This window comes from Gopherus evgoodei, chromosome 1 (genome assembly GCF_007399415.2).
Source record: "Gopherus evgoodei ecotype Sinaloan lineage chromosome 1, rGopEvg1_v1.p, whole genome shotgun sequence".
In the NCBI taxonomy this organism is placed as follows: Eukaryota; Metazoa; Chordata; order Testudines; family Testudinidae; genus Gopherus; species Gopherus evgoodei.
Window position 1 is genome coordinate 28320582 of NC_044322.1, and position 21255 is coordinate 28341836.

The 21255-nt window shown below is 44.0% G+C and overlaps 1 long non-coding RNA gene across 1 annotated transcript; it reads left to right on the top strand.

Annotated features, from left to right (window-relative positions):
• The first annotated feature begins 11081 nt into the window (after window positions 1-11081).
• LOC115645805 lies at window positions 11082-21026 on the top strand. The gene is made up of 3 exons (XR_003998828.1): window positions 11082-11223; window positions 11585-11586; window positions 21016-21026. It is a non-coding gene; the product is annotated as an uncharacterized LOC115645805 (long non-coding RNA).
• The last annotated feature ends 229 nt before the right edge of the window (window positions 21027-21255 follow it).

Here is a 21255-nt window from a genome sequence, read left to right on the forward strand (position 1 = left end):
TGCAGAAGAACACATTGTATGAAAAATACAAAAGTAAAGGCATGTTGTACACAATAGCACATGCTTCTGTTGTGTGGTGCATCATTTGTTCTGTGCAATTCCAAAGGTCTTTAACTTGGTTTTCATTTGGTCCTGATTCAGGTAAACTCTTGCTGAAGTCAAAACAAAGAAAGCTTGGAGTGGCAACTTGAAGTAAAAGCTACGCAAGGGCCTCAGTCTGGCCCTATATGAATACTGTACCAGCTCTATGGATTTAAAGTAGTACAATATATTTTAATCCTATGTAGATCCTCTAAACTATCTCCTGGCTTAATCTCCTCCAAAAGAATAGAAAAATCCTATTTATTCAGCATAAATATATGAACCAACCATCATATTTCGAATCTATATGATGTGTTTAAAAATAGCACTCTCAGAATATTCCATGCACATCAGCAGAGTTTCCATTTGCTGAACATTCACTTTGGCAGATACTTCTAATGGGGGGGAGGGAACACGTTTGCAATAACACAAAAACTAAATACGAATCGACAAGACTACCCAAAATTGGCCATACTGAGTCACGCAGGCAACTCCTCTCATGCAGCTTCTGTAATTACTCATTGTTAGTTCCCTGGATATAAATTCAGGTCCTTTGATGGGTAAAATCTTCAATGACCTAATGACAGACGAAGCTGTTCACAAGAAGCTGGGAATGGGTGACAGGATGGATCCCTTAATGATTACCTGTTCTGTTATTCTCTCTGAGGGTATGTCTACACTATGAAATTAAGTTGATTTTATAGAAGTCGATTTTTTAGAAATCGATTTGATACAGTCGATTGTGTGTGTCCCCATTAAGCGCTTTAAGTCGGTGGAGTGCATCCACAGTACAGAGTCTAGTGTCAACTTTAGGAGAATTGCACTGTGGATAGCTATCCCACAGCTCCCACAGTTTCCATTGGAATTCTGGGTTGAGCTCCCAATGCCTGATGGGGCAAAAACATTGTCACAGGTGGTTCTGGGTACATGTCATCAGGCCCCCCCCTTCTCTCCTTTCCTCCACAAAAGCAACGGCAAACAATCTTCTCACCTTTTTTCCTGAGTTACCCGTGCAGATGGCATACCATGGCAAGCATGGAGCCTGCTCAGCTCACTGTCACCATACATCTCTTGGGTGCTGCTGGCAGTCGTGGTACTGCAGTGCTACACAGCAGCATCTCTTTGCTTTGCCTTGCCTTGCCAGCAGCAGACAGTGCAATACGACTGTTAACCGTCATCATTGTCTCATGGGTGCTCCTGGCTGTCCTCGGTGAGGTCGGTCGGGGCCGCCTGGGCAGACTGGGGTACTCCTGGACGACCTCGTGAGGTGGGTTGAGGGTGCCCGGATAAAAATGGGAATGACTCCAGGTCATTCTCTTCTTTAAGTTTCATCTAATGGAGATTCAGTCCTGCCTGGAATATCATGCCAGCTGGAGGCTTCTGCCTCAGGCTGCTCTCTCAGCTGGCAACACCACGTGGTCACACCTACCCCAGCCTACCCCTTGATCCTAGGGCTCATGAAGCTTGGACACTAGGAAGGAGCAATTCAACTTTTATTGCTTGCTGCGGACTCCACAATATCTGTGAGAGTAAGGGGGAGACAGTTATAGTTTGGTGGGAGGTTGAGGCAAATTGCCTGGCCACTCATTACATGCAGCCAGACACCAGGGCAGTTAGAAGAGCACAACAGGGTGTGCTGCACATCAGAGAAGCTTTGAAAACCAGTTTCATGGCTGGCCTGGTAACGGTGTAAAGGTTCTGTTTGTTTCTCCTTAATGAAAATCCGCCTCCTTGGTTCACTCTACTTGCCTGTAAGCCAACCGCCCTCCCTTCCCCCCTTATTCTCCTCTTGCAGAGGCAATAAAATCATTGTTGTTTCAGATTCATGGATTCTTTATTAATTCGTCACACAAATGGGGGGATAACTGCCAAGGTAGCCCGGGAGGGGTGGGGAGGAGGGAAGCACCGGGTGGGGTGGTGGAAGAGGGAAGGACAAGGCCACACTGCACTTCAAAATTTATTGAATGCCAGCTTTCTGTTGCTTGGGCAGTCCTCTTGGGTGGAGTGGTTGGGTGGCTGGAGGCCCCCCCACCACATTCTTGGGCATCTGGGTGAGGAGGCTATGGAACTTCGGGAGGAGGGCAGTTGGTTACACAGCGGCTGCAGCGGCAGTCTGTGCTCCTGCTGCCTTTCCTGCACCTCAACAATATGCTGGAGAATATCAGTTTGATTCTCCAGTAGCCTAAGCATTGTTTCCTGCCTCCTCTCATCATGCTGATGCCACTGATCATTTTGATCTCGCCATCTCTCCTTTTGCTCCTGCCACCTGTCCTCACGTTCATTTTGTGCTTTCCTGCACTCTGATAGTGTCTGCCTCCAGGCATTCTGCTGGGCTCTTTCAGTGTGAGAGGATTGCTTGAGCTCAGAGAACATTTTGTTGTGAATGCATTTTTTTCACCTTCTCATCTTCGCTAGCCTCTGGGATGAAGATGATACGAGGAGCGTTGAAACATTTGCTGCTGCGGGAGGAAAGAAGGGAGAGTAGTATTTAAAAAGACATTTTAGAGAACAATGGGTAGACTCTTTCACAGTGAACCAAGCTGTTAACATTACATAGCATTTGTGCTTTCTTTACAAGATCATATTTTGCCTCTTATATTGAGGGCCTGCCGATTTGGTGTGAGAGATCACACATGCAGGGCTGGCAGGCAACAGAATTCGGCTTGCAGGCAGACATGGTAAGCCACAGTCTTTTGGCTTCTTTAAACCTTCATAACATATGGGGATGGTTTTAAACAGCAGCACCCTCATTTCCCATACCAAGCACCCATTGGGTTGGCCATTTAAAAGGAGGGGCTGCGCTTTTCGGGTTAAATGTGCAGCACAAACCCAACTAACTCCCCCCGCACACACACACAATTTTCTGGGATGATCACTTCACTCCTTCCCCTACTGCATTGCTAAGAGTGGGGATGATTTCTGTTCAGCCACAGGCAAACAGCCCAGCAGGAACGGTCACCTCTAAATGTCCCCTTAATAAAATTCCCCTATTTCAACCAGGTGACTCTGGGACTACATCCAGGAGAGCTTCGCTGAGATGTCCCTGGAGGATTTCCACTCCACCCCCATACGCGTTAACAGACTTTTCCAGTAGCTGTACTGGCCGCCAATGCATCCCAAGTCTTCAGGGCAAATTAATCATTAAACATGTTTGCTTTTAAATCATGCATTATATTTACAATGATACACTCACCAGAGGTCCCTTCTCTGCCTTCAAGTTCTGGGAGCCCACTTTGGGTGGGCTGGGAGGGTACTGGCTCCAGGGTGATAAACAGTTCCTGGCTGTCGGGGAAAATGGATTCTCCGCTTGCTTGCTGTGTGCTATCATTTTTCCTTGTCCCCAAAATCCGCATTCTTGTTGCATGAGAATCCATTGATGGAGTCCACGCGTAGGGGTGGGGAAGTTGTAGGGGTGTCCCCTAGAATGGCATGCAGCTCATCATAAAAGCGGCATGTCTGGGGCTCTGACCCGGAGTGGCCATTTGCCTCTCTGGTTCTTTGGTAGGCTTGCCTGAGCTCCTTAAGTTTCACGTGGCACTGCTGCTGGTCCCTGTTATAACCTCTGTCCTTCATGCCCTTGGAGATTTTTTTCAAATATTCTGGCATTTAGTTTTTTGGAACGAAGTTCTGATAGCATGTATTCATCTCCCCATACAGCAGTCAGATCCAGTACTTCCCATACAGTCCATGCTGGAGCTCTTTTGTGATTCTGGGAATCCATGGTGACCTGTGCTTATGAGCTCTGCATGGTCACCTGTGCTGATCAGCTCGCCACACTGGCCAAACAGGAAATGAAATTCAAAAGTTTGCAGGGCTTTTCCTGTCTACCTGGCAAGTGCATCTGAGTTGAGGGTGCTGTCCAGAGTGGTCACAATGGAGCACTCTGGTATAACTCCCAGAGGCCAATACCATCAAATTGCATCCACACTACCCCAAATTCAACCCCGCAGGGTCGATTTCAGCGCTAATCCCCTAGTCGGGGAGGAGTACAGAAATCAATTTTAAGAGCCCTTTAAGTCAACAAAAATGGCTTCATCGTGTGGACGAGTGTAGGGTTAGATTGATCTAACACTGCTAAATTCAACCTAAACTCATAGTGTAGATCAGGGCTGAAACACCTGACATTGGCCACTGACGGAAGACAGGATACTGGGCTAGAAGGACTTTGGTCTGACTCAGTATGGCCATTCTTATGTTAATTGATTCTGCAGTCCATGCTGTCATTACCAACCTTGATATTCTTTGTACTAAGCTATCTTCTTAGTGCTTGTTGGTGCCCCCACAAACAAGACTGGGTGGAATGGAAGAAGAACTGTTCAGAAATTAAAAGTGTTAGGTCCAATCTTGCAAATACTTGCTACTCAGCATAGTGCTGCTTAGTATCCTGAGTAGTTTTATGGAAACCACTGACTTCCATGGGATTAGTTAAATAATAAGGGTGAAATCCTCACCATATTGAAGTCAATGGGAGTTTTGATGTTTACTTCAGTGGGTCCCAGATTTCACGCTTTATATTTGCAAGATTGAGACCAGAGCATTTAGTCATTTGTCTGTATGCTGTATGTGCTTCAGGGCAGGGTCAATGTCTTTGTGTATGGAAAGCACAATGTAGGTAACTCATACCAGAAAACTCCTCTGTTGCAAGTAAATTCCTTGTGCCTTGCTAATGTGGCCTTCCAAAATTAATTTTTTAATTGTTTTATAAATGTGATGTGTCTTCAGTGCTACCTAGGCATGTGGTATCATGAATATTTAAGATGATGCATTCTGAAGAATTCACAGCAAAACACAAATCCAGCCAATCTAGAACTAAGAGATTTTTGTATAAGGTTAATGTTATACCTACTTATGCCCCAGTCATGCAAACACTTGTGCATTTTTGCTTAATTTCACCAATGTAAGTAGTCCCATTGAGTTCTATAGGACTACACAAATGCACAAAATTAAGCTCAGAATTGTTGGCAGGAATTGGGACTTTATTAGGAATTTCCCCCACTGCCCATTAGTAGCGAGGTTCTTCACAGACTCTTGTATTTTCAAGATATTTGAAGGTTACCTTTAAATAAATAAACCAGACTTCTGCAGCAGTTTCTTCTGTTTTCTCCTTTAAATCACTTTAGCTAAAACACTCTTGTTGAAATCTTCGTTTCATTCCCAAGTAATATGCAAGCTTTTTGCTGGGAGAAAAAATTCTAACAGAGTATCCTAAATTTCATCCAATTCAGCAGGCATCAGTTTGCTTCAGAGGTTTGTTTTTATTGGGGACTTACTAGCTTCTGCTAGCAGAGGGTTTGGCACAAATTGTTAGCTAAATTATTTCCCAGGTGCAGTTGCTAGTTCCATTAATCTACTGCTACCCTAATTATAACATACCCATTCTATGTATTTTGAATGAAATGTTGCATACTGAATATTCTGACATTAAGAAACTGTGGTGTTAACTCATGATATTATCGTGAATCTCACAATATTTACTCTTAAAGCCTCAGTTCCTGGAATCATATTAAGTACATATTAGGATACTTAAACTAGCTGAAGCAATCTCAGAACTGTTAGCAATCATCTTTGAGAACTCATGGAGGATGGGTGAGGTCCCAGAGGACTGGAAAAAGACAAACATAGTACCTATCTTAAAAAGGAGAACAAAGAGGAGTTGGGGAAATGTATCTATTGGGTTTCCGGGAAGTGGGCGGACGGAAGCCTGCCCACTGCTAAAAGATTCCCCCCCAGCCTAAGGGGAGGACCTACAGGACCTCAGAACCCCACTGATTTCGGGGGACAACTAATAAAAGAACAGGGACAGGAGTGCGGTCAAAGGGTCATAAAAAGGGAACCTGACGGGGACACTGAGCAGAGAACCCCGGACAGCGCCCACTGCTCCTCGAAAGCGTCAAGGGAGCCAGTGGACGCCGCCCAGAGGAACTGCGCCCAGATAGGTGAACGGACGATGGATCGGAAACAAGCCCCACAGTCACCGGAGTCTCCATAGGCCAGCCTCCTCTCCCTGGTTGTGTAGATGGCCATTTTAGCTAGGACGAGGAGGAGGTTGACCAGGAAGTCCCGGGACTTCGTGGGGCCATGGACAGGGAGTGTGTAGAGAAGGAGGTGAGGGGAAAAGTGCAGCCGGAAACGCAACAGGAGATTGGTGAGGAGCCGGTATAGAGGCTGCAACCTGGCGCACTCTAAGTAGACGTGCGCCAGGGTCTCTCTCATGCCGCAGAAAGGGCAGGTGTCTGGGACAGGGGTAAACCGCACCAAGTACACGTCCGTGCTCATGGCGCCATGGAGGAGCTGCCAACTGATATCCCCGGCGGGCCTCGGACCAGGGTAGAGTATAGGCTGGCCTACCGGGGCTCCTCACCCTCCAGAGGTGGCAGGAGGTACCGCCATTTTGTATCGGGGCGGGACACGAGAGTGAGGAAGTGAAGGGTGTGGAGCACGAGTGTGTAGAGTTGTTTCCTTGGCGCGGTTTGAAAATGGACTGGCTGCAGATCGTGCAGCCGGCTTGCGGAGAAGGGGCGTGGGGGCCGGTCGGGTCTATGGGGCAGGGGCCCGATGAAAAGGTCCAGAGGGCTTGGGGTGGGGGGTGGGAGGGGCGTGCCCTCCCGCAGGATTTGGTCGAAGTAGGCCCGAGCAGCGGGCGGCAAAGCGGCCTCCACCTCCTGAAGTACGCGCCGGGGAGTACAAGGTCTGGAGAGCCCCATGCATTGAGCGAGCGTCAGGGGATCCAAGCCAGTCTCCCTGGTCATATTCCAGGAGGTCTCCGACCCTGGTAGCTTCTGCCAGGACCAACCTCTGGCACATTGTGGGGGACTCTGCCACCTGCACAAGAATCTGGGGATTGTGTAGCAGGGGCTCCGTGAGGAGGTCGGCCCCCTTGGTGGCCACCACGGACCTGGTTGCAGAGAACAGGTTCCAGGTCCGGAGGAGGTCCTGGTGGAAGACCGGCAGAGACGTCTCGGGGAAGACCCCTCGGATCAAGATAAAGGAGCTGTCGGTCGTATCGGAGCCCTCGGAAGCGGCGCAGGAAGGTGTGCGCCAGTGCTCTCCACGCTGGACTACCTGCACCATAAAGAAGCCTCTGCAGTGCGTGGAGGCGGAAGACGTGGACCTGAGCGCACAGGCACTTCAGGCCCTGCCCTCCCTCCTCCAGGGGCAGGTGGAGTACCCCTGCAGGGACCCAGTGCAGTCCTGGCCAAAAAGAACTCCAGCACCACCCTCCAGAGGTCGGTCAGGAAGCCCGGGGCCGGGACCAGGGTGTTGAGCCGGTACCAGAGCATGGACAGTACTAGTTGATTGAGCACCAGTGCCCAGAATTGGGGAAATGTAGCAGGGCAATAACCCCACTCCTGCCCTGATGGGCTAAAAACAGTCCTGGAAAGGGCTGTGGCTGGGGAAAGGCTGACTGGGAAGCAGCCTCAGCTGGGGCCATGTCCCAATCAGGCTGCAACTGGCCCTATAAGGGGGCTGCTAGGGTGGAGCTAAGAGAGTCCTTCTCTAGTTATTGAGGGGGATGGGCCTGGCTGCTAGGAGCTGAGCAGGGTACCTAGACTATAGCAGGGCTAGGGAAAGGCCAGACGAGCTCTGACTTGGAAAACCCCCAGGCTGCAGGCCTTGCTAAAGGCTGGAGAAGGTACTGGGATTGCAGAAGGGCAACCTAAGGATAGGTGGGAGGGAAAGCTCAGTGGTTTGAGCATTGGACCACTAAACCCAGGGTTGTAAGTTCTGCCCTTGAGGGGGCCACTTAGGGATTGGGGGCAAAAAATCAGTACTTGGTCCTGCTAGTGAAGGCACAGGGCTGGACTCAATGACCTTTTAGGATATCTCCAATTAAAAAAAAAAGAGACAACAGGTCCAGACCCTCCTTGCCAATGATGAGTGGCAATTATACTGCACTCTGCCCCAGTGAGTGGGGGCTAGATGGTTACTGGCAGTAGCCCAAGACTGAGGTGGAGATAGGGATTTGGGGATTCCTTGGGGAGGGGAGACCCAGTGATGAGACTGCAGGGGGAGAACCCTCAGAGAAGGGGCATCAAGGTCTGGGGAGGGACACCAGGGCCAGCAGCAAGCAAGACACCAGCCTGCAGAGGGCACTCTGGAGGTTGTCAAGCCAATTCCCTGGATGACCAGCAGGAGGCACTGCAGCAGTGAGTCATCACATTGCTACAGGGAATTATAGACTAGGCAGCCTAACTTTGATACCTTGAAATATACTAGAATAAAATATTAAAACAATCAATTTGTAAGCACCTAGAGGATAACAGGGTGATAAGGAACAACCATGATTGATTTGGCAAGAACAAATCATGCCAAACCAACCTAATTTCCTTCTTTGACAGAGTACATTGCCTAGTGGGTAGAGGGAAAGCAGGAGTTTTGGGCCCTCATGACACAATACAAAGTCCATCTGTTCACTAGAGGATGTAAAGTAGTTTTCTCTGAATCAGAATAGTATTTCTTGATGCTACCTTCCAACACAGCATTTTGCTGATTGGTCACCTCTAGCATTATTTTCAATTATTATTGCATATTCCTGGGAGGATTCAAATATTAAATTTCTGATTCTGTAAATACACCTAGAGGCATGTTTAACTGTGCAAGTATAAATAGTTCTAAACCATCTCTCCACAGTAAAACCTGCAACTAACTTTCCAGTTTTATGCTAATTTTGGCCCCCTTTTCCTATATTCATAAAAAGCTTTTTTTTTTGAAATGATGCATCCATAGTAGATTTTTATATGAAAATTTTGAAGTGAGCCAGGCAAACTATTTATGAGATCTGCACCTTAGAAAATATTTACTGCTGAAAATTCTAATAGTTGTTTGTTTAATCTCAAAATGGCTAGTATAGAAAGAGCAAATCTGTTTCCGTCTAGTAACTGCTGAGACCTGGTGCAGTGAACTGGTTTGGAAATGACAGAATGGGTCACTTTGGAATTGGTCACAAATAGTTTTTGAAGATTCATGAACTGTACCAAGTCTCTGATTAAACTTGGGAACTGTGCCAAGGACAGCATGCGCACACACACTCCCCTACCCCTAGAGAAATCTAAGTTAATATATTCACTCTTTAGAATTCCCATAGAGACTACTATAATCTCTGAAAGGCCTTCTGGTCATTATAACTCTCATAGGCGCCTTCTAACTCTGCATTGACACCAATGGTATGTAGAATCCGCCAAACACATTAGGATTGATTCAAGGACATCACCATCCAAACAAATCTTTTTTAATATATATGCTGTTCAGGGGTTTCCATCTAAGCCCTGCAGAGAGTCCCTGCTGACATTAACAGAATTGACTAGATGAAAAGACCTTAAGAAATCCATTGGCTTTGCCTATATAAATTTACTGAATCTTTCAAAGCTCTGTAAGTCCATAATGAAACTGGTCAGGTAAAACATTAAAGAAGTGTGCAAATATAATGTTGAAAAAACTTTTGGTGCAATTGTAGCAAGCAAAATACCAATAATACAGAATAGAATGTAATTTACTTAGATTCAGTAAATTTACTTAAGTAAATTACATCCTACTGCTGTTTGTATGGAACTTAATTTTTTTGTGCCTGGCCTTCTCCATCTGCAAAGTAGGTAACACTGCCTACCTATCTCACATGATTTCTTAATGTTTGCAAAGGGGATTTTTATCCTTCGATGAAAGATACTATGACAATGCAAATACCACCACCACTTCTTTCCTCACTGAGCCACAACCTGTCATAAATGTTTAACATTGCTAGGGTTTCATGGAGCCCCTTAGTTATGCAGTAACACTGAAATATGCAAGACAATTGCTTTACTCTACCACAGCCTGAGGATCCCTGGGGATATAACTTTTCATTCTCAATAACAAGTTCATACCAGGCTACATGGCTCTAAATAACTTAAATAATCCTTAAGCAAACACAAAGCAAAAAAAGTTAAAAACAAAATTAAAAATATCAGATGACCAGACCCCTCAGAGGTCCAAAAAGGCCTGGGCCACTTCCAGCTTTTGAGGCCCCTAGCCATAATAAAAATAAATGACACATGAAAACAAAATAAGGCACCAAAAAAGTGAGACATAATTTGAATATTTTTTATTTAACAAATGCTTTTCTAGCCTTTTTTTGTGCAAATGCACTTATTGAGGGGGGAAAAAAATCTAGCTTTCATGCAATGTCACAATTGATATTAAGCATGACAAGCCCATACAAATGCTCTTGTCCCATAGATGAATGGTGCTAGTTCTTTACTTGCTTCAATATGTTGAAGGTGCGTTCACCTGAAGCTACTGATGTAGGCAAACTGACAAATGCACAATACAACTGTGATATTAGAAAACACCCCAAAAAGTCCAAGTTGGAGTATTTCTTGAAGCAATTCCTTTGGCTTGCAATCCAATTTAAAATTAATGGAATAAATTTGTTTGAGGAAGATGCCCTCGTCACTCAGATCTTTTGAGATTTCTTTGTTATACTGTTGATGAAATTGTTCAGCTGCAGAAAGTAGATTTCATTACTCAGTCTGTTGAACTGCCAAAGAAACCCGAAAAGGGTACAAATTAGTCACAGTGACTCAAATTGACGTGTAAGACCTGATTGACCCTATAATGCTGCTCGGCATTGGATTCAGTAGGTAAGTAGTGTGACCAAGTTCCTCCTCTACCATGGTGGGTCCTGCGCATATTGGCAGATTTGCTTGCCTCAGAGATTGACAATGTGGGTCAGGAAACAGCCCCGAGACCTTACCCTCTGGTAGAAGCCACAGTCCAGGCCAATTCCTCCTGTGTCTGATCAGAAGTTGAGAGGTTTGGGGGGAACCCCAGGCCCGCCCTCTACTCCGGGTTCCAGCCCAGGGCCCTGTGGACTGCAGCTGTCTAAAGTGCCTCCTGGAACAGCTGCGTGATAGCTACAACTCCCTGGGCTACTTCCCCATGGCCTCCTCCCAACACCTTCTTTATCGTCACCACAGGACCTTTCTCCTGGTGTCTGATAATGCTTGTACTCCTCAGTCCTCCAGAAATATGCCTTCTCACTCTCAGCTCCTAGTGCCTCTTGCTCCCAGCTCCTCACATGCATGCTACAAACTGAAATGAGGTCCTTTTTAACTGAGGTGCCATGATTGGCCAGCCTGTCCTAATTGATTCTAGCAGTTTTTGCTTGTTCTGGAACTGCCCCTGTTACTTTACCCAGGGAAAAGGGATCTACTTAATCTAAGACTAATATCTGCCTTTTAACACTCTCCTGTAGCCATCTGGCCTGACCCTGTCACAGCTGCAATTGGTGGAGAACTCAGATGAAATGCCAATCTTCTGTGCTACTAATTTGGACTCAGGATCGCATCCCATTGGTCATGAATCTGTTGAATGTCATTGATAAGACTTTCTATGTTATCCCTCTCAACATCAAGTGTAGCACTGAGTGTTTCAATTACCAGATTAGTTTGGTGGATCATTGTAAGTAGCTTCATCCACAAAGATGACATCAGAATGCATTCAAATATGGACATGTGCTTCTGAATAGAAGTTCAGTTAGAGCCTGTGCAGTGAGATTGAGAGATTCAAGCTCATTTAAAGCCTCTCACTGAATTCAAATGCCACACAACTGGTTGAACACCTTCAGTCTATGCAGACCATCTAGTTTTGAACAGCCCATGCAGTGAAAAAGGAAGATTTTGCTTCAGAATTTCCCATCTTTGTGCACTACTACTGAAGAGATTGTAAATTTGCTGAATAGTTCCAAAGTAAATAATTGCCTCCTTGCATGATTCAACACAGTCAACACCTACAAGGTTTAATGTGTGGTTTCCACAAATGGAGAAAATACAGTTTGAATTATGGTCAAGCAGAACTGCTTGAGCATCTTTGTACTTCCTAGCCATATTAGATCCATTGTCATAGACTTCACCAATGCAGACTTGAAAATCTAATTTAAAACCTTCTAGAATTGCTAGTACTCGAGCAGCACTTTCTTTTCCAGTTTCTTGTGAAATTATCAAACAAAATAAACCTTTCTTCAGTTGAAAACATTGAGCTGTCTACAATCTTAACATATTGAATAATCATAGTCTGTTCCTTGTGAGAACAATTTGGAGTGGCAGCAACAATGATTGAAAAATACTTGGCATTTCTAATTTCATCAAGAATTGTTGTTTGTACGAATGACCCACATAGCTCAATAACTTATTTTGTATGCATGTGGAGAGATAATGGACTTGCATGCACTTTTGACTCTTGCGATTCTCAAACACATTTAACATGCTCTGATAAGTAAGTCATATTTGCTGAGGAGCTCAACTATGCCTAGAAAGTTTCCATTTGCATGATCACTAATATGTTGACTGAGTCCTGTGGCATCTTATAGACTAACAGACGTATTGGAGCATGAGCTTTTGTGGGTGAATACCCACTTCGTCGGATGCATCCAACGAAGTGGGTATTCACCCACAAAAGTTCATGCTCCAATACGTCTGTTAGTCTATAAGATGCCATAGGACTCTCTTGCTGCTTTTACAGATCCAGACTAACATGGCTACCCCTCTGATACTTGACAATATGTTGACTGGAACCAAAGAAAGCCAATCCCTGCTCAGAAAGAAAAAGAATGACATTCAGGATAGAATCATAGAAAATTAGGGTTGGAAGAGACTTCAGGAGGTCATCTAGTCCAATCCCTGCTCAAAGCAGGACCAATACCAACTAAATCATCCCAGCCAGGGCTCTGTCAAGTTGGGCCTTAAAAACTTCTAAGGAAGGAGATTCCACCACCTCCCTAGGTAACCCATTCCAGTGCTTCACCACCCTCTTAGTGAAATAGTGTTTCTTAATATCCAACTTACACCTCTCCCACTGCAACTTGAACCATTGCTCCTTGTTCTGTCATCTGCCACTACTGAGAACAGCTGAGCTCCATCCCCTTTGGAGCCCCCCCCTTCAGGCAGTTGAAGGCTGCTATCAAATCCCACTTCACTCTTCTCTTCGGCAGACTAAACAATCCCAGTTCCCTCAGCCTCTCCTTCTAAGTCATGTGCCCCATCCCCCTAATTATTTTCATTGCCCTCCACTGGACTCTTTCCAATTTGTCCACATCCTTTCTGTAGTGGGCAGCACAAAACTAGATGCAAAACTCCACATGTGGCCTCATCAGTGCCAAACAGAGGGGAATAATCACATCCCTTGATCTGCTGGCAATGCTCCTACTAATGCAGCCCAATATGCTGTTAGCCTTCTTGGCAACAAGAGCACACTGCTGATTCTTATCCAGCTTCTCATCCACTGTAATCTCCAGATCCTTTTCTGCTGCTTAGCCAGTCGGTCCCAAGCCTATAGCAGTGCACGGGATTCTTCCATCCTAAGTGCAGGAGTCTGTACTTGTCCTTGTTGAACCTCATCAGATTTCTTTTGGCCCAATCCTCCAATTTGTCTAGGTCACTCGACCCTATCCCTATCCTCCAGTTTATCTACCTCTCCCCCAAGTTTATTGTCATCTGCAAACTTTCTGATGGTGCAGTCCATCCCATCATCCGATTAATAGAGATGTTGAACAAAACCAGACCCAGGACCAACCCCTGGGGCACTCTGCTTGATACTGGCTGCCAACTAGATAGTGAGCCGTTGCTCACTACCTGTTGAGCCCAACAATTTAGCCAGCTTTCTATCATTCAATCCATACTTCAACTTGCTGTTAAGAATACTGTGGGAGACTGTTATCAGAAGCTCAAGACATTTTTTCCTGTTATTAGTTTCTGTAGTGAGTTCAGTCAAGAGTAAATTCTCAACTGAACTTTGAGCTGATGTTTCCCTATTGGCTGGTTTCCATGCAACAGTTTACTTTGTGTGATGTTGAACCCTCACGTGATGGTATTTGGTCTTTCAACTTCCTCCAACCTCTGTTGATGCCTCCATCCTGATTGATCAGAGAGAACTGATACATTTTCATCACTTTTATTCAAAATAAAGGAGCGTGCACAGTACAGCTATTGTTTTTCCGTACTCCAGCATAACCAGTCTCTTGTGCAGGTCTCACCATTTGGAAGAGTTTGTCAGCAGATGAGTAGGGAAAGCAAGATTATCAGCATCTCATGGAATGTTACTTGGAATTTCGAAACAACTAATTTGAAGAAAAGGATTGCATTTGGGCAGCATTGCTCTTGTCAATTCCAGTGTCAGTCACAGTCAAACCTGTAGTACTCATGCATTACTCTTGCTGCATAAGATCTACATCTTCCTGTTGCTGATGAGTTTCTTGAACGTATTCAGGAACTTCTGCTGCATCTGTGACTGTTGGCACATCTCCTTCTTGACTACTATCCTCATGTTCAGGTATTGGCATTGAAATATCACCTATTGCAGTTGCAGAGTTTTCATTAGCTGTAGCATTGTTGGGCAAGGTGTGCTTTCCAGTGGTTTCAGAAATGAAGTTATTGGCTTTGAGTTCTTAGCTGCTGCTTCATTCAGTTGTTTTTGCCATCGCTTGCTTGTGCCACTTTCAAATCTTCTCTTCATAGTGATCTACTTGGAATATTCTGCTGTAAATAAGTAGCTTATCTACACTTGAAATCTTCTTCTATAAACATGTACGCAAATGCTGAATGGTACACAAAAGCTGATAAGAACACAAAATGAAACACTCAGACAGGTTATTGTCCTTATCAAAACTCAAGCGCACAAGGTATAATATGCCAGGCTGAGCTGAAGACAAAGGGATGACATATATAGTAAATTCAGACATGGATACAGAGAGGGATAATGTCCAAAAATTTCAAACCTGTTTCCTCACAAAACTCACTGTACAAGACTGTCCTCACAAATTTTCACCTTGAATCTCGGCCTATAGACTATAAAAGCCTATGATGATGGCCAGGCTACCAAGATAAGGCTCAGCCAACCAAGCAGTCACCTCTTTAAGCTACCATATGAAGATAATAATAAGGAATTCTCACACATAAATAATTCCTTAGTCAACTAGATGTAAAACTATAAAAAGACACTAAAATGTAACAGTTCTCTACCTTTCAACACACACTTGATCCAGCACCAGCCACTAGTAGTGGTTTGTTTATATAATCAGGTGATCTGAGAGGACATGTTCAACACAGTCTAATTTTGTGCCATCAGAACAGATATTTTTATTAATATTTATGAACATTTTTAACTCTTTACTATGACAATCTATATCAGTTAACAAAAAAAAAAGTCTGTTACCAAATCACATCTTTTATTTGCTTCAATTTGCAGCTCTAAGCTGACAAAGTGTGTCACATTTTGGTCCAATAAAGATGTGCATAAAAACAAGTTGTCAAACTTATCAAATGCCAAAAATTAACAAGTGTCTAAATTTGAGGCCGCCTTTGAGCTTGAGGCCCAGGCCAAATGGCTGTCCTGGGCCCCCCTCTGATTGGCCCTGCAGATGACCAATGAGCAGCAGCCACTCTGCCAAATAAAAGGCAGTGGGCAATAATCAAACAATGTGGGGAAAGGTGAAGTGACTCAGAGTGGGAGGTCTCAGATCAAGCCTTGCCTCAAGTTGACTATTGAGAGACTCTGGCATAGTCAGAGCTGAATAGATGTAGTTAAGAGCAGACCATATCTATGGAACCCCATTTCCACAACCTCCACTCTCAGTGATTTTCAGTGGGTTGCACTGGTGTAGCTGAGGGCAGAACTTGGTCATCCCAGCGATGTTTCAGAGTGATTATGAGTCCTGCTGTGAGTGACCCTCTTAGAGAAAAGTGAAAGACAAATGTTTGCATTGCAGGGCCAGAAGGCCCAGCAGAGATGGTACAGTTCTGAGATTTTAAACAAAGATTATTTTGTGTACCCATCTCACAAATTCCAGCCTTCCCTTGCGAGCTGGCCCATAATTGCCATCTAGAAAACTTCTCCACCATAGGAATTTGAAATACGAAATAACTTTTAAGTCAACTCTCCTATATTATTGAAGTAAAAGGGAGTGCAAATACTAAAACACTGAGTCAAATTCACCCCTTACATTCCAGCGGCTCAAATCAATGGAACCCAGGCTACAATTCCATCAACAATAGGTCACACAATGGTGCAAGTTGTTGAAATCTCAAATCTTCTGAGGCCTAGTAAGCATTAAAGCCAGCCTGCCTGGGAGATACATCACCACACCATATTGGCTCACTCCAATAGGAGTTAGTGAGCACTGGGAACTCCAGCCCACATGCCTACCTCTCTGTGGATGGCACAAGCCCAATCATTCTGGGGCAGCAGGCTCCATCGACATTTGCCCTTTCCCATCAGACCCCATGACTTTTCCAGGCCCTGGCCCTAGCAACACCAGCTTCAGCAAGACTCAGAGGAGCACTCATATCTAATGTTAATAGTTAGAGCCTTCTTCAATCACTTTATCTGAAACATTCTTAGCTGATTAAATAAGATTCAGTGATTGATGATTGGAGAGCGGAGCTGCTAAAGCTCCAGGAAAATTTAAGATAATTCTTGCATAGCAAATGTATTAATCCTGTGAAAAAGCACAAAGGAGTAAACACTTCGTATTTACTGGAACAGAGGCACTTGCAAATAAACTTTTTTGGGGTGGGTGGGTGTGGTGTTATATAATAACTGAATACAATATTTATTAATTATTATTAAGGGAACTGAATACCGAGACTTCAGAAATAAAAACTCTTCAAAACAACAAATGCAAACCATATTTTTGCTGAAAGGAAGGGGTGAAGGGTGGAGAAAAAGTCATTTAATAAAGTAAATAGTTACTAAAGACTTAATATTAGGGTTTGGTCTGAGCCTTGTTGAGGAGTTGTTTTTGTAGTGTAAGGAGCTGATATTCTGTAGATGAGAATAAAATGAATGCAGATAAGGTGGGGTAAGGGGGTAGGAGAAGAAGAGTGGGGAGGGCAAAGTATCCTGGTCAAGCTAGTGATAATTCCAGTTTAGAAATCCGTTGGGGGGGGGGTTTGTTTGTTTGGATTTTTTTTAATTTTCAGATGCTAGATACCACGGGAGTCACAACTATCTAATCAAGGTAACCTAGAGTTCAAACTGATGCCCAGTTTTACCACCTGATTGCAACAGAACATCTCTTTTGATGTCTCTTGTTTAGCCCTAAATTTGCTACAGTACAGTGCAATGAGTTAAAGGACCACACACTGCTCTGTTTTTCTCATTAAATCTAGCATAAGACAATTGGACTTTATGACTCATTGAGGATTGCATTTGGCTCAAGGAAACACTGTCATTCTTATCTCAGATTTTTCTTGTTTGTATAAATTTAACTCTGAGAATTAAGGCCAGATGCTGACCTCCATTACACTAGTGTAAATCCAGAGTACCTAAAATTTCAATGGATTAATTGTAGAATCAGATCAGAATCTGGCTCTCTGCCTCATCTAAAAACCATCCTGAAGTGGTTTCTACATTGACCATATATGGCCAAGTAAACAGGGACTCTTTTTCACTTGTATTTGAATTCCATACAATTTCTCATGTGCTGCTATTTTCCCCACAATCCCACATATTCCTGCATCACATGCAGAATATTATTTTTGCCATGTTGACTAATGCACTCCAGGTCACATATATTCATCCTTCAGGAAGCAACTTGTTCTTTTCTGTAGTTTTGAGACAGTCATTTTTAATCTAATATTCTATCATTTTACAAACACATATTATGCAAATTCTTCCTTTTTTTTTTGGACCCTGGCACAGAATACATTCTACTTTGGAATTAAAATAAACATCCCCTAAAGAGGACTGAGGCACAAAGCAAAAAGTGGGGGAAAATATGAGGAAACGTCATGCCACTTCCTTGAGTCTGGTATAGTCAACTACATTTGCTCAAAGTGAATGTAAAATGCTACCACTCTAATTTGCTATTGCTGAATTCATATATCTACCAAAAGCATTCCAAAGTCTTTTTGAAGAGGATTTGTTTACATATAACACCTCCCTTTCATCATTTTCTGAGTTTGAACAAAATTATTTTTATTTCATGAAAAAGCTATCGTGCTTGTGATTTAAAATCACTTTGGTAATGTGAAACAAACAGGTCACTAAATGGACAGTTTCAAAGTAGCAGCCGTGTTAGTCTGTATCTGCATAAGATGTAGCCCACGAAAGTTTATGCTCAAATAAATTTGTTAGTCCCTAAAATGCCACAAGTACTCCTCGTTCTTTAAACAAACAGTGACAGTAGCGAGCTGAGCTAGAAATTACTACCACATGCTGCATCTCCAAAGGTGCTCTAAGAATCACATAGTAAAATCTTTGATAGATACTGAAATTAGTGGGGATAGAACAGATTAATTGTAGGGAAAAAACTCATTCTGTTTTATTAATTAAAGAACAACACAGAATACATGAAGTCTGATCTATAGGAACATGGACATCATAATTCTGACTTTTTCCTTGATTGCACAGGTATTATGGTGGTGTATCTCCATTGACAGCAAGGGAATTACACCAGTGGAAAACCAGTATAACAGAGTGGCGAATCCAGTCTGTTTGAAATCTGCAACATGTTTTTTCTCATTTTGCCCCTTGTAAATTTCAGGAGGTGTCTATTGCATGGAGAGTGCAGTATGAGAGCCAGCTGATGGTTAATTTAACATTTGCACAAGAGTAATGCTGTAGCCCTGCTTCACTGGAGCTTGAGATTCTAGGCCTGGTTGTCCACTGCCCTGCACCTGTCAATTACACTTGTGCAAGGAGGAAGCAAAGTAGGTTTAAAATGCTGCTCAAGCAGGATAGTACTACTTTACACCCTCTTTGCATAGGCATATAAGACTTCATAAAGTATAAGGCAATAGAGAATCAGGCCCCTTATGCTGCATGGTCTTGGGTTAACATCACTTCAAATATATGGACTATTCACATGAGAAAGCTGCAAGATTAGGTTCTTTGGATTTGAAGTGATGCCAGGATGGATGAATCAGTTCACTGAGTTTAAATTCTTTTGTTGTAATTTTATTGAAACTCTTAAATTGTTGTGGAAAGATAAACTGAACCATAACACCTGCAACAACTGATTAACTTGACCATTCCCAAAATATTATGTGCTACAAAAAACCCCAAGTTTTAAATCATTGTTTTGAAGAAGCAAAACACAGCAGTACTGTATATATGATGGCACTTTTCTTTCTGAATGATCCCGGAGTTCTTCACAAGCCACTGACAGAGTACTGAAACACAGCCAACTCAGGAAAGTCTGGCAACAGTCAGCCAGTACACAGTGTCACCATTGCACTCAACAGCAGGATGGGAGAAGCAGCTTTGGCAAAAGATAGTGGATCAAAACCCCACTTGTACAGACAATACTATGAGGTCTTTATAGAACACATAAGACCTCTTTGTACATAACAGACAAACTCCATGGTATATTTGAACCAATGTACTTGGTCTGTGTGCAGAAAGTGCAGCATAAGGGATAGAACGCTGGACTAGTACTTGGGAAACCTGTTCCTCTGTCACTGTCCTATAGAGGTTAATGACACTGACCACCTATGTAAAGTGCTTTGAGATCTACTGATGAAGAGTGCTAAGAGAGAGTTAGGTATTATTTATCATTTGATCCAAAGAGGAATATAAAGTACCTCCATTCATCTCAGTGGGAAGCTAACTCTGAGACAGTGCCATTTTAAAGTTTGACAATGAAGTAATTGCTAGTCATTTTAATAAAAACCTTTGGCTACTCTGGGACCGTGAGCAAAATTTAGACATGTAGGTGGAGTCTGAGTACTTCCCACAATCTACTTGAAACTATTTTCCCTAAATCTGCAAGGAACACAAGGAACCTCTGCAAAAGTCTTTCTTAAATGAAATAAAAGAATATGTCTTTAACAATCTGAACTCTATTAATAAAGATAAAAGGCTGAAAAAAGGTAAAGTTACCCACACAGGATCACTTTGACCACAGACCCAAGAAAGCACTTAACTTTGAGCAGTTTATTCTGTGGCAGCAGTTCTCAACCAGGGGTCCCAGGCCTGCTGGGGGTCTGCAAGCAGGTCTCAGGGGATCCACCAAAATAAACCAGAGAGCAGGGCTAGCATTGGACTTGCTGGGGCCCAGGGCAGAAAGCTGAATCCTGAGCTCCATCACCCTGTGGCATGAGTCCTGGGCAGTTGCTCCTGACACCAATCCTGGCTTTTAATCTACTGAAAAACAGTTGTGGCACAGGTGGGCCATGGAACTGTTATAGTGTGTTGGGGGGAGGCCTCAGAAAGAAAAAGGTTGAGAACCCCTGGTCTATGGAACTATTCACATGCTTAAAGTTGAATACATGCTTAAGTGTTTTGCTTGACTGGCACCCAAGACTTTAGGAATCCCCACCGTAAATATAATGGTTTGAATTCCTTTAGCTAGATGTGGGTAACCTTGTTTAGGGAGAATTGGAGCAACTTTTCCATCAGCCGAAAATTGGTATATTCTTTAAAAATTCAGGTTTAAGGCACAGAAGACTTCTTGAATTAATAGTAGTCAAATAATAATGAATGCCTCTTACCCTTATCCTGTGTGATGGTCCATGCCCCTGGGGTCAGGGTAGTGTGGACCATCAGTCACAGTCTGTAAAGCAGCCCTTCGGTGCAGGGCAGCACGACCTAGCAGCCAGAATCTATGGCACCACCCTTCAGTGCGAGGCCATGTGACCTAATGGCTAGATTCCATAAAGCAGACCTTTGGCGCAGGGCAGCAAGGCCTAGTGACCAGAGTCTATAGCATTGGGGTGCCCCTCATGGGGTGTGGCAGCCTCATTAGGGGGGCCTGGGCTCACCCAACTCCACCAGGCCCTGACCCAGGGCCTTACCAGTGGTGTAGCAGCTTGCCACTGACTCAGCGGGGGAATCCTACCGAAACACACTGAGTTTCCCCAGGTGGGAGGTACCACTCTGTCACCCTCACTGGGTCACCTCCTACCATAGTCTGTGTTGGGGTTTCCCATGAGACATTGGGTCCTCTGTGTTTGGCAGGGCCAGTTGTCTCCAGGGTTACTTTGGGTAGCTGGGGTGTAGGCAGGCAATGGACGGCTTCAGTTCCTGGGGCAGTCAGAGGCTTTGGCTGGCCCTCCGCAGAAGCTTCCCAGGCAGATCCTTCCCTTGTGGCTTCTCACTCAGAATGAGTTGTTCTCCCTCCCTTTATACTACTAGAGCACTTGGAGCATGCCCAGTCTTGCCAAGGAGTTAGGATTTCTGCTGTCAATACCTGGGGCTTAACCC